Here is a 14,138-nt window from a genome sequence, read left to right on the forward strand (position 1 = left end):
GGGGGGGGGGGGGGGGGGGGGGTTAGAGTCCTTTCAACATTTCATTATCCTCCACATTAGCATTTCAAGAACAGGAGCACAGCAGTACAAGGCATGAACAATTAGTCACAGAATCGGGCTGAACCAGCCCAGAAACCACTGACAGGCAAGCTGGCACCTGATTCTGCATCCTGAGCAGTTATCCCTATAATCCAAAGAAGTAAATCAAAGGGAGCACTTTTGTCTACACTTGTCTGGGAACTCTATATCCTTGGAGATAGTTATGATTCTATGAGTTTGTTCAGCCAAGTTCTGACTATCTCCAAGGATATAGAATAGATAGGGTTGGAAGGGAACTTAAAGAACTAGTCCAAAATAGTAAGAACCTGCTAATCGCTCCTAACTTTGACCGCTGAGGTCCTTTCCAACTTAAATTATCCTATAATAAGTACTGTATTAGTACATTACTTTCAAAATATTGCTAATATAGGTAGTTTTCTTTCTAATAAGTATTTGCTGCACCTGTGGCATTCACTTTTACATGAAAAAAGGTCAGTGTTCAGAGGATCATTTTTGTTTTGGGACAGACAAAAAGGCAGTAGAGATTGAGGATGCAGACCAAAGTGTTACCTACGTAGAAGGTACATGCATACAGTTTTCTAGCTCTAAGATTTTGATTACACATGAACAGTTCTAACACTAAGTTACAGTTCGCTGTGTAATGCTCTGCTTTATTGCTACTATTGCTCTAACTGTGAAGAGTTGCAATATTTTCTTCTATTCTAAAGAGGGCTTTGTACATAACACATTTTTCTGATGTAGCAATTGCTGTCCAAGGAACCGAAAGCAGGAAGGACCCATTTAAACATGACATTTCTTTTATCCCTTCCGTTTATTTTTGAAGTTTTGAAAAACAAAGCAAAGCAGATGGCCCTGTCCACGATAGCAGGGAGGTAGAAGCCACACTGTAAGACTTTATTTTAGCTATAACCAAAAAGAGAAAAGGCACCATTTACCAGCTTCTAGACAGTGAGAACAACCTTTTTATCGCCAGAGAGTGTACAGAACTGGCTGTGATAACAAAATGGCCATCACACAGGGGATATGCAACTCGCAGGGTACCTCCATCTCACAGTAGATCCACAGGGCTTTGTCTTATCACTCCAGCACCTCGCGCAGACCACAGGCTAAGCAGACTGCTCAGTTCCTCCCTGCTCAGTCACCAGAAGCTGCACAACAAGTGGCCCTCTCCTCCTGGTGCATACAGGAGAAGCTCAGAGAGCCAAGTGCATCCTGAGGACCACAGCCATGCTGCCTCCCCTATCCCCACTGCTCCCTTGTCTAGCTGCTGTCAGCCACGCTTGTATCACTGATGGAATATGAACCTGAAAGAATTATTCTGCACTATAATAACACTTCAAAATATCACTTAAGAGGAATGCAAAACGCTGACCTAGGATAGTCCCATATGTTAAAAACTTAAGGTCTTTTTTTTTTTTTTTTTTTAATAATTTCTATAGAGTTCTGTGTGATTAAGAAGGAAAGAAGATACTTTGTAAAAGTATCAATAGAGGGTAATAAGAGATAATACCACTGGCTGAAATAAAAAGGTAATTATGATACAAAACAAAATTATTTTTGGTATTTCCACCAATATCTTTGGAGATAAAGCATCTGTAACATATACCAAGCCTTGCAAAGGATTTGACGTTCGGTTCTTACTGCATTTCCTAGGATACAGGTATCTTGCTGAAGATCTCAGAATCTCAGACCCAAACTGCATAGAAAGAAACATTTCATCAGGAATATGAATGGTTCTTCTTGGTCATTTTTTCAGTAGCTTGAGAAATATGTTAGAATCTTGTCTCTGCTTTCTGAAGAGACGGCGTTTACACAATAACTGCTCAAATGTCATGGATAAATCATACTGCTGGACCTCAGCACCATCTCAGAAGCATTAATTAATTGATGTTATCAAGAGGATTATTTTCTCTTAACATCATGAAGAGAAAATAATAAAGGAAACGCATTTTAAAGCCAGTTGATGCTTGAAGCTAAAAAGATGATCTGACCCTGCCAGCAATTTCATTTAAACCCTGACAGTGTATCTTTAGCTATGCATATACAAATAACAACAGTAATAATAAAAAAAACCCTCAGTTTCCAAATCCCACCCATTACAGACTTGCCTGTGTTTAGGTATTTTGTTTGTTGGTTTGTTTTTAACACTAAACACGTATTATAGCTCCTGTTAGATTCCTTTAATATATCAGGAACTTTTGATATAACAAACATGTATAAAACAATAAAAATATGGCAGAAATCACAATTACAGAATTTGAGAATCCTTTGACAGTGGGTTTTTTGGGTTGTTTTTTGTTTGTTGTTTTTTTAATTCCAAAACATCATAACTCAGAAAGAAGCTGATTTTTTTCTCATTAGTTGTACAGATTCTAAGTAAGAAAACATGATTATCATACACAAAAATTTACACAGTCATTGCAGGAGAGTTCTGACTGTGCACTGTCACTGGGCAAACATTCCTGAGCATCGACAAGAACTTCACCAATGTTTCTGAACAAAGAGTTAAGGACAACAACATGTCACTGAGAGAACAATGCTACTCCTCCAGGAAGCTGGCCAGTGGACATAATGGGAGAGCAACAGGATTGTTTTGACTTCCTCAGAATCAAACTGTTTTACCAGGCTAAAAGACCTTATAGTTTGCACGTTTCGAAACATACAGAAGTGACGTCTGTTGTGCACCGCATTTGTGAACGTTTCGTTTCTTAAAATATTTCTTTAGTAACATTGAGAAGATAATTCCTCCAAATTATTTTATTTGAATAGAGTGGAAGTCACACACACCAAATCATGAGCTCCAATCCTTTCATTTAGCAGATGCTCATATTTTCACTTTAACTGGAAGATGTTTCTTCTCCTCTTTCTCACTCAACAAGAACTGCAATAGATTCCATTTGAGAAGGGAAATTACATCCTTAGAATGAAAGATGTCACTCAAATTACCACTAAGCATTCAAGTGTAGATAAATCATTACCTGCCATAATCTCTGTAATTTTGTATATGTACCTGTTACTAAATTTCAGAAAATTTCTGCTTGGGAACAGAAATGTAGCTTCTCATCTAAATGCAAGAAATGACTTATTTCACGATCCAGGCCACTGAAAAGATTTTCAGTCTGCACCATCTTCAATGAAGTAAATTACACAAATCTTGTAGCTGCCCAACAGATCCATCACTGTCCAGCTCAGTGTTCAGATGAATGTTGGTACAGGGCAGGCTGTCAAACTTTCTTCAAAAAGGAGTAATCCTTTCAGTAGTTTTGGCTCCAAATCAAAATTAATATTTCATTTGCTATATGCAGTATCAAAACACAAGCCTAGGAGATATTAATCTCTATTAAACAATGGGGTATTTATTCTTTAAATAATAACAAACACTACGTATACTATTTTAGAAAACATGGAAGAAATGATCAGCCCCACATTACATTTTCTCTCTTCTTTCACTTTCCCCTCCTACACTCTACTCTCTCTCAAAAGAAAAACCCAAAGCAAAAATAAGCAGGACATCAGATAGGAATTCACACAGAAGGCATATGTGCATCTAAATTCCATACAGTACCTCACGAAAAAAACAAAGCATAGCTTAAATAAAATATAAGAGTTAACAATCTTTAAAAGAAAGAGCAGAAAAATAGCAACTGTCATAACTTTGAATGCAGTATCTACATTTTTCTTCCCCGATTGCAGCACCTGACTTGTTGAGTAGCTATAGCAACTTGCTCAGCGTGCCAGGACTCCAGCATCCAGCATCGTTCAGAGCCTCTTCGTCTGCCTAAGGTATTGCAAAAGCCACCAAACTTACCTGTGCTCACAAAATACAACTGGCTTCCGAATCCTACCTCCTGTGTTTCTCAGCATGTGTTGGAGGAGTTGTCTTGTTTATAATCTCCTCTCAAACTTCCTCCCTTCTCTTCCCACTAATTATAGAAGAAAACCTCTCCCTTTGCTGGTTATAAGAGAACTTCAGCCAACTACACAGATATTAAATGAGATACATTCAGGTCCAAATATTTCAACCTTAAAATAGCTATATTACTGTTCCAAAATACTGCAGAAGAACAACACTGGTAGGCTGATGTCAAAAGAGAACAAAAAGGGGCAGTTGTCACATAGACACAGTAGATTACCACTGCAAAAAACAGACAAATATTTTTTGCCTGTAGAGCCTTAACTTTTACATTAGGTAGACTTCTATCTTTGCCATAACAAAATAATCACATCAGCATGAAGCTCAGCTTCACAGGAATGAACAATGCTGAAATACAAATGATGTTTAAGACTGGAGTTTCAAAAGTAGTTCTAATTTCAAGCATCAGAAATAGGGTGCTTCTCCAACTAATCATTCAAAAAAAAAATCAAGCTGGAAATAAAAGAGATAATTTTTTTAGTATTTGATATTTCTTTATTTTAATGGAATTTTTGTTTTAAAATTACCTCACAAGGAACCACAAAAATTCTTTAAGTAACAATTACCATGCTTTTGCAAATGCAAGCAGAGAAAGCAAAGCTACCTGATCGCATAGTGGTGGCTCAACATGTTCATTAGCATCCAGTTTCCTCATATTATATATGACAAATGGAACAGTAACACTTTGCTTTGTTTGAAATCAGAGAGCATTGTGCTGAACTGATTTATCTCACCTTTTCCCAAGGTAACGCGCTGTGAATCAAATGATGCTTTTCGTTGTTTCACCATTTGATCACACTCCTGTGCCTCAGTAACCTGACCACGAATCAGACCCTACATAAGCATGATGTGGGTCTGAAGGGACACAAGGATGGAGCCTGCAGTAATCTTTTCTCCACAGACAGTGCATAACCATATTCCCCTTCCATCTGTTAACCACCCTGGATATTATCTTTGATACCAGAAATGATTCTTAATTTAGGATCTTTTTTTTTTTGGTGGCAGACATATAGTAAGTGCATTGTATAAAATAAGATCTCAGGATCCCTTTTGACCCGCTCATGCTTCCAAGCAGAAACTCTTTTTGTCCCTAAAAAGAAATCACAAAAAATGAAGTTGATCCTTGCTTTGGTGTAAATTACAAAAATTAAAAAGGGCAAACCTAGCGATTCTCAAAGCCAGCTGTTTAAGTGAGTAGGGTGCTATAATGTCACAGAAAAAAAATGTATCCAGTGAAGATACTGTGAAACAGAATCTTTGTTTCTTAAAGAATGTATGATTTTAGCAATCAGTAGTAGTGCTGAAGGATTTATTACAATACACAGAGTTCATTTTTGAAATTTGAGAAGAAGAGACTAACTCAGTTTGTTGAACTCTAATAACAGTTTGTGTCATAAATAAGTGTGTGGAGAGATAACATCCCGCAGATATACAGAAAGAGATGAAAAATCTGAAAGAATACTGGAAAAAAAAAAATAGACCAATATGAAACTTGAAATTAGGAAACATATTAGAATTTTTAATGACATTTCAAGGATGCATAAAACCACTTTGCCTCCTGAACTTCTTTCTTCCCAGATGAGCCACATCCCCAGAAAGCTGCCTACAGCTGGGTAACACAGGTAACACTGTAACATTTCAGTTTTGCAAGTAGCCTCATCTGGCACAGATTAACTGATGCAAAAAATGTCCTTTTGACGCTTAGCTACTCATTTCTCAGCTCCACACTTCACACTCTCCTTTAAGCAAGTGTTCAAACCATTGCAAAATGACCCCTTCAGGGAACTGATGGACTGAAAACAAACTGAGCAGGGAAGAAATAAGGACAGTTCAAACCATAGCAGCATCTTATCCGGTTTCATTTCACAGTCAGCAATAGTGGATAGAAGGGAAGGAAAAGTTTCCTCCAGTGGCAGGATTATATTACCTTTAAGTGCTTGTGGAAGTATAACATATACTTAACATTTCAAATAGTTTGAATAGGTGTCTTTTGCAAATTATAATAAGCCTTAAAATGTCACCAAGTATAACTATCATCATGTCTGCTGTAGGTACACCATTCTGTTGGCAAAACAGTTTATACGCTATGTCTAGAGGAAGAGATTTTGCTAGTTCACAAACAAAATAAAGCAGTTTCAGTTAAACCATGCTCACACTTACATTTCGAATATATTCTGCATGGCACTGATTTTCTCGTTTATTTAAATAATGGACTTGGCTAATATTTCTGAACTGGCAAAATCACTAACGTGACAAGGATTTCTGATACAAGCCAAGACTACTCCTGGTAGTAGCCTGTATTTCAAGGCACACAAATAGCCCTAAGAATGTGTATGCAAAGCTCTGCCTATCTCAGGGTAGGGCGAGGGGTGAGGTCTCAACAGTGGCTTCTCTGTCATGTACTTGAAATAGGTAGTTCCAAATCAGTCTAAACAGTGAAATGTAGTAGGGAAATCTGTGTACGATAGCTATAGGTTGCCTGATTTATATTTGTAAACTAAATTTATATTCCAGTAGGCAACTGACCGATGCCCTGTTCTACTAGGAACTCTGCAAACCCGGTATTGGAGAGAATTTTCTCCTGTATGTATTATGTAAAAAGAGCATGAGAAAACAAAAGAGACTGAATATTTTAAAGTAAAATAACTTTGCCAAGATCACATGAAAGAACAACTGCCAGACCCAAAATTTCTTTCACTTGTGACATGGTTAGATTGTGTCTAAAAAGAACATCTGTGGGTTTAGAATTTTATATCTGAATACTTAATTTGTACAATGCATTTATCAATATCAAGACTCTAAGGTAACTTTTGTAAAAGAATTAGAGCTTTCAGGGGATACTCAAAATCAAAACTTGAACGTTTACGTGAATGAAAGAACTGAACACACAGCATCACTCCAGCACAGACATCTACATAGCTTGTACCTTCAGTGGGAAAAGGACTACTGCAGAGAATGGCCAAACATAAGCATCACCTTTGTGAATAAAGAGGAATGGCACTGGTATGGGCAGCTGGCCCAGGAAGCTTGCAGTGAGCAGAAGCCGGTCAGCATCTCAGGCACAAAGCCAAGGTCATCAGGTCCCTGGATCAAGTTTCTTCACTGATAGCTGTTTTCAGGGCTGAGAATGTTATCCCTGAGTCTCCCACAACTCCTTTTAATAATTTTGGGAAGCCTTAAAGAAGAATTTTGTTTTTATCACTATATATCTTATATGGAGATCAGGTGAGATGGATTAAAAAAATATCGGTATAGTATTCCTTCAAAGGAAGGTGAAGATTCAAAAGGAGATGTTATTGGGCACACGCCTGGGCTGCCCTGATCAGAGCTGAGTAGATCCTGTTCTACTCCGGATCCCTGTTGCAGCAATTTTCACTGCTATAAACAGTTGTTTCATAAAAAGACTAAAAGAAGCCACATCAGTCAGTCAATTGCTACAATCTCTTATTTTGATCCAATACGTGCTGAGAAGATACAGGAGACATCTCTGTACAATCAGAGCAAGCAACTACTCCAGTTGCTGTGAAATTCTCTACCTTCTCCATTTTTTTATTTTCTGCTCATTTTATTAGAAAACAACACAGAGGAGTTATTCCACACTTGTAAGAAATCTCTCAGTTTAGATTTCACGAAGACTGAAACCGGGTTATGTTCCTGTGCCAAAGCCAAAAGAATTGCCCTACTACTGCATTTCAGCTCTGGGAAATAATTTTAAAATTTAACAGCCCAAGCTGTTAATCACGTTAACTGTAAACTACAAAACTGAATAAAAAGAGTATGAGACATTTTACGTTTAAAGCACTGAAGAATAATAAGTTTCCACCTGTGAACATACTAATAATGCTGTTAAGAATATGATGTGTTTGACTCAGTGCCAGAGATTTCTTAAGCCTCTGCAATTTCTTATCTGTCAAGAAGCACTTTTTAGCTACTGAGGAAAAAAAAAAAAAAAACATAAAAAGGCAGAAAGAGAGAAAGATAGAAGAAAAAATACTGCATTAAGACTTGAACGAGATTGTGAAAATCCAGTCACTTGACTCATTTACCATTGGGCTACATATATATTGGAAAAAATATAAAAGCCCAACATTGCATCAGGAAATGGATTGTACTGGATGACCTCACAGAACTTACCCATCTGTGCTATTATTAATACGATGCAGGCACTGTGAAACAGAGCTGGCAAAGAAATGGGATGTTATTGGAGAGATGATGGATAAGAAGGGAGAAAATAATGCTGATAGAAACAATTACTTGGTATAACAAGCAGGACATACTGTAAAAGCATCATGATGTAATGAGAGGAAGATAAGTTGATGCTCCTAAAAGTCAAATTATTAGATTTGTAGAACTGAAAAAGTAACATCATGGAAGGTTTTCAAGCCGAGCAAATAAATCACATCACATTGAATAATTTATCTTATGCTCTGCTCAAAAGACAATCTCTAAGCTGATTACATTTTCTCTAGATTTCATGCTTTAAATTCCTGGTTCCCATCATTTTCTATGAGATTTGGAAGGTACAAACTGATTCAAACATTTTGCCATATTAGATATGTGAAATTCACACTGGCTTTTAGATATCATAAAATTAAAAAAAAAAAAAAAAATTCTCATCCTTCAAGAGTCAAATTATATTTATAGAAGAATGCATCTCAGGTTTTAGAATAAGGTGTTTACAACACTTCTGTTCAGTTTCATCATATCTGGAAGGACTGTGAAGCTTGGACAAGTTTTACTATCACATCCAACAGTACCCCTTCTCATTACCGAAAATAAAAAATCTATGAAATCCATGTCTAGGAGAGCTTGAAACCTGCTTTAGTGAACATTTGCTTAAATGAAAATTGTGTTTCTCAAATGGATAAAAAAGGAACAAAAACCACACAACTATATAAGTGGTGAAATAGTTCCTGAAAGATGTTAGTTGAAAACTCTCCATGAAGCACTTGCACACTTTCTTTCCTAGGAAGGGACTGAGAGGAGCAAAGGGATTAAAAAAATAAAAAATAAAGCATGTAAATCATGCCAGGCAGAAATCAGAGAAAAGTTTATGCAAAAATTCAAAAAGTGGCACACTGATTGCTGTAGTGGGTCTCTGGAGGACAGGCTGTTATTTATGCAGCGCCTGTTCAGCAACGTGCACTGTTTAAAACTATTTAACTTGCATAACTTTGTACCTATGCATAGTAAGAAGTGACCTGGACTACAACAGATCCCAGAGGGAAACGTGAAGAGGAATGGACGCCTAAAGCATCTCGATAATCAAGATAGTTTTCATTCTAAGCAACAGATGTGTCAGGGGACAAGACCCTTCTTCAGATAACAAGTAATTTTGGATGATTAAGGTTCAGACAATTACAGTGACACTGCATGTTACAAAACATTGAGTAAAGCTTGCATATGCTCTACAACAGTTACATGGAAAAGAGATACCCTGTATGACATAAGTAGAGAGAAAATTAATGACATTCAACACAGCTCAGTCTTAAGGAAACTGCAGGTCTGGTGTGGTCAGCTGAGTGACACAGATGACAGCCCCAGGTCCCGTCCCTGCCTCCATCAGGCACTCCATGCCACTCCTGCAGCATGCAGTCCTACCCATCATGTTGCTGACACTGCAGCCTCAATCATTTGCCCTGTCAGCTGTGTGAGCCCCCTCACCCGGGAGCCTCGGTGACAAGAGCCAGCAGCTCACCTCTGCCATCAGTGCTGCAAACAAGGTCAAGTGAGAGAGAAAGCAGATTATTTCAAAACTTTGACTTCCAGTGCTTCAATCCTACCACCGGTCTGTGCTGTCAACACCTTGGCGTTCTGAGAAACAGGAAGAGTACAGACCACCTTAAAAACCAGCTCAGTTATCCCTTGCCTTGTTGTAGGCTGCAAACCCATTCTCCCTCTCTAGTTGTATCGCGCTGCTTTGGCCATTTAAACAAATTGCTGCAAAACTACAGGTGAGCTAAATGCTCAAATCCCACCCTGTGGGAGCATCCCTCAACTGGCTCTCCCAGCTGGGTTCTGTGCAGTGTTGGAGCTGCCATCTCACCTGCCTCAGCCCCACAGGCACTGCCACCTGAGCACTACCCGATTCCAGTTATCAGAGAAGCCACAAACAAATGGAGAGAGAAGCTTTAAATGACCGGTTTTCAGCAGGATTCTGCTGTTACGGTTTCACACAGCGACCTCATTTCAGTAGCTGTACATGCATTGCCCAGTGGAATAACAGCACACTGCCAGTTTACACAGTGACAGAAGATACAGAGGCCTCTTCTCTTAGAGGAGGGTCAAACAGTACTTTATTAAAAGGACAGGGAGGCTTTGATTTATTTTTAGCATCACTGTAACTATCAATTTATTTTCTAATATATGCAAAATGTGCTGTGGCCGACAATGACAATTTCGAAATACCGATATTTTCAACATTAGCAGTAAATTAGATTCTAATGTTTTAGGAATTGTTCTAGGATTGCACAGAAGAGCTTTTCAAGAAAGTTGCTTTTGTAATGTTTGGCCTTTTCTGCTTTTGGATTTCTTGAGAGACAAATTTTAATTGGCGTGAACGTTCATAGAAATTGAACATCAAAGATGTTATGAGAAAGAGCTCGTAGGCAATTAATTTTACATCCATAATGAAGTTTGTTCACAGCAGAAGTGTTTTAAGTGTTCATTCACCCTGGGACCAGAAACAATATGACACATCCAGCCAATCACAGCCCAAATCACAGCCTTGATGGCAGCTATCCAAATGAAATGTTTGCATAATCAATTTGCCATTAATTCATGAAATTAAAAACATATTCTAAGAAATCAGCATACAAAATGAAATGTTTCTGAGCAATGGGTTCAGTGCAGCAAAAAACAATCTACATGCAAATACTGCAGGGGACAGCAAAAAGGGTAACAATATAGGACAGGCTAGCAAATATTCTCCCAGTGCCATACAACTGAAAAATAAACAAAACATCTCTCTAATATTTTCCTAATAGAAAGCAATTATCAAAATATTTTCCTTTTTTTCTTTTCCTTTCCTTTTCTTTTAGAAAAAGTTAACCTTTAAACCCTTAAAAGTTGAAAGGAGAAAAAAAAAAAAAAAGAGAGATATGTTTTTCACACTTTCTTGGGTAAACACTATTGTGCTACCAAGTGGCAGCAGTGGATAAAGTACAAAATCTGAGTCTCAAAAGAGTTCTTAGGTGTTTTAAAGGTCACTCCCTTTTTGGAGAAAGATGTTTTCCAGGAAATAAAATTCTTACAAGTCCAACTTTCTCAAAAATAAAAGTTACTATTGAAGCTTGTAAGAGTTTTAAAATAATGCACTATGCACTATTTCACTGAAAGCTTTGAGCTACTATTCTCCTTGTAGCCTAGTAGGTTTCTCTCTTCATAGACGAAGAATATGTTTTGTTTGTTCATTTAAAGTTCAGTGCTTAGGAAGTTCTGGCACTGCTTTCAACAGCTAGAGATAGCCAGGCATCATTTTTAGGTTGACTACAATACAACACAAATGTAAACAATAATTTCAAAGCAAAGCTGGAGTAGGGCAGAAATTTTCTGAATAGGTACCCACACGAAGTTGTTTAGAGCAATACAGCCTTAGGAGTATCAGTGCTCAAATATGTATTCAGCCCATCATCTCCTATAAATATTCACAAAATCAAAGCGAATCACGAGGAAAAAAAGATCTTTCAATTTAGGATATGGACCCTTAAATATTTTCTTTTAGTAACTGTTTTAGCTGCTGCTTCCCATCATGCTTCTATGTTGTTGTACTGACTTTGTGTAAATATAAATGCATTTTGAAATAGATAAAACCACGTCCAGAAGCATCTTTAATAGTTCCAGCCAAGAAGGAATTTTTTTTAATGCAGTTATAATCAGTTTAGACATAAGTTAATTGATACTGAAAATACACTGAGTAACTGAGCTCATTTGGCTTGCATGTCCACCTATCATCTAAAATTTTCTTTTCTTTGCTGAAGAAACAAACAATTGAAACCATGAAAAAAGGGTCCCCAAAGCTGTAATGAGCTGTTAGAACAGATTGCTTGCTCTCAGTCAGTACTGTGTCCAGTTCTGGGCTCTGCAGCTCAAGAAAACCAGGGAATTTGTTGTGAGGGTCCAGTGGAGGGCCAGAAGGATGATGAGGGGCCTGGGACATCTCCCTTACGAAGAAAGGCCGAGAGATCTGAGACTGTTTGTTCTAGAGAATATGGGGGGCAGAGGAGAAATCTTATCAATGCTTATAAATATCTAACGGGAAGGAGTCAAAAGGATGGGGTCAGGCTCATTTCAGTGGTGCCCAACAACAGAGCAAGGGGCAACAGGCACAAATAAAAACATAGGAAGTTCCGTATGAATGGGAGAAAAACCTTCTTTACTTTGAGGGCAGCAGAGAACGGAGCAAGCTGCCCAGAGAGGCTGTAGAGTCACCTCTGGAGATATTCAAAACCTGCCTGGATGCCTTCCTGTGTAACATGTTGTAGGGAACCTGCTTTAGCACAGTGGTTGGACTTGATGATCTCCAGAGGTCCCTTCCAACCCCTGCGATTCTGTGATTTGCTGTAACGTTTGGATTATGCATTATGTTTTTGTCAAAATTTATAGCCATAAAGCAACAGAACACTTGATATTACTTCCACCTAATATAATGCTATGCACATATAAAAAGATTACTATTATCACATTACTGTACATGAGTATTTTAACACATTATCTTCATGTAAAGTGTTTACAGATCTGCACAGATCTCATACAAACATATCTTGCTCTTCAAGGTATTACCAATACTACTACTAATCCACATTAGCACCACTAATTTCCTTTACACTGTTATTTCCTCTGTTTTTAAGCTGAGATCAGACAGGGCAGTCAGCAAGTGGGCAACACTTGTGACACCTGGAAGTGCTCTGAGACAACTACAAATTGCTTCTCTAACATGTAATTAGCAGCTCACTAAGAAATTCTAATAGCTACATTAAGACCCGTAATCATCTGATTTTCCCAGATCAAACTTTCATGCAGATTCTATTGACGGGTTTGGTTCCATGACCTTTTCTGTCTTGAGATTTTGTGAGCAAATTTCCCCAGTTCTGAGAGGAGAGCATACTGGTTGCTGCCAAGTGTAGCTGAAAGCTTCTGTCAGTGTGAACATGCTAGCAGCCACAAAGTGAAATGTAATACGGCTGGGTTTTAGAGAGTATTGCAGTCCAGCATTTCATTGTTTTGCCCAAACATGACACAGAATGTCCAATGCCTTTGGCTCTGTTTTCTTGGACCAAAATACTTTGCTATCCTGGTAAGATACTTCATTCATTCTGCAAATCTTTGGTTTTTCACAGTTCTTCCAAAACACAATTCTGTACATTCCACCTTACTTATATATAGAGGATTCTACATTTTCAGTAACTAGAGCAAAATAATTCAAGAATTATTGCACTAAAAACTGTATGTGATTTCTACTATCCATAAACAAAGTTGCTTTTAGCAGAATTGTAGGATTCAGCTCTAAGGTTTATTTTTTGTTTTGTTGTTTTTTTTTTTCTATTCTGAAACCCACTTTTAGCACTTGTGTAACTTCTGAAGAGTAGGACAAAAGAGGTACTGCAGAAATGACATGGAACAGAGCACAAAACTGAAAGATTATACAGAATACTAGACCTTCAATTTCTCAAGTTTCATTCCAAACTGAACTGAACCAAAATACATTTGGACTGTCTGTAGCAGAATATCCCTATACATAAGCAAACTCATTTTCTGCTTCTTGCATTCAATGTTGAAAATACTCAACTCCCATTAAGCAAAACTTTTCAACTGCACTACTTGATATTGCAATTTTGAGCAGAGAAAGCATACTGAAGATTAATGGCAAAAATGGCATTTATCCACACAATCTGTAGTACCAAGGGAGTTAAAAAGGTAAAACTCAGCATCACTTCAGCCCAACAATATAAAAAGCATGAATCAGTGCAGTAAAAATATAGCAGAACTGTAAGTAAATAAATCCTACACAAACTAATGACAGTAATTTCAAAGCCTAGTTTATGTTTCTAAGCACATCGTACAAGGATTCCCTGGTTATTTGGGCCTGATACATACCATGAGATTGTGCCTACTTCCAGTGTAGAAGAGGGAGCAATCATTTCACATTATCATTTTTACTAGTACA

The sequence above is a fragment of the Lagopus leucura genome, unplaced genomic scaffold (assembly GCF_019238085.1).
Source record: "Lagopus leucura isolate 7727_CA_CO unplaced genomic scaffold, USGS_WTPT01 Super-Scaffold_100027, whole genome shotgun sequence".
Taxonomy (NCBI): domain Eukaryota; kingdom Metazoa; phylum Chordata; class Aves; order Galliformes; family Phasianidae; genus Lagopus; species Lagopus leucura.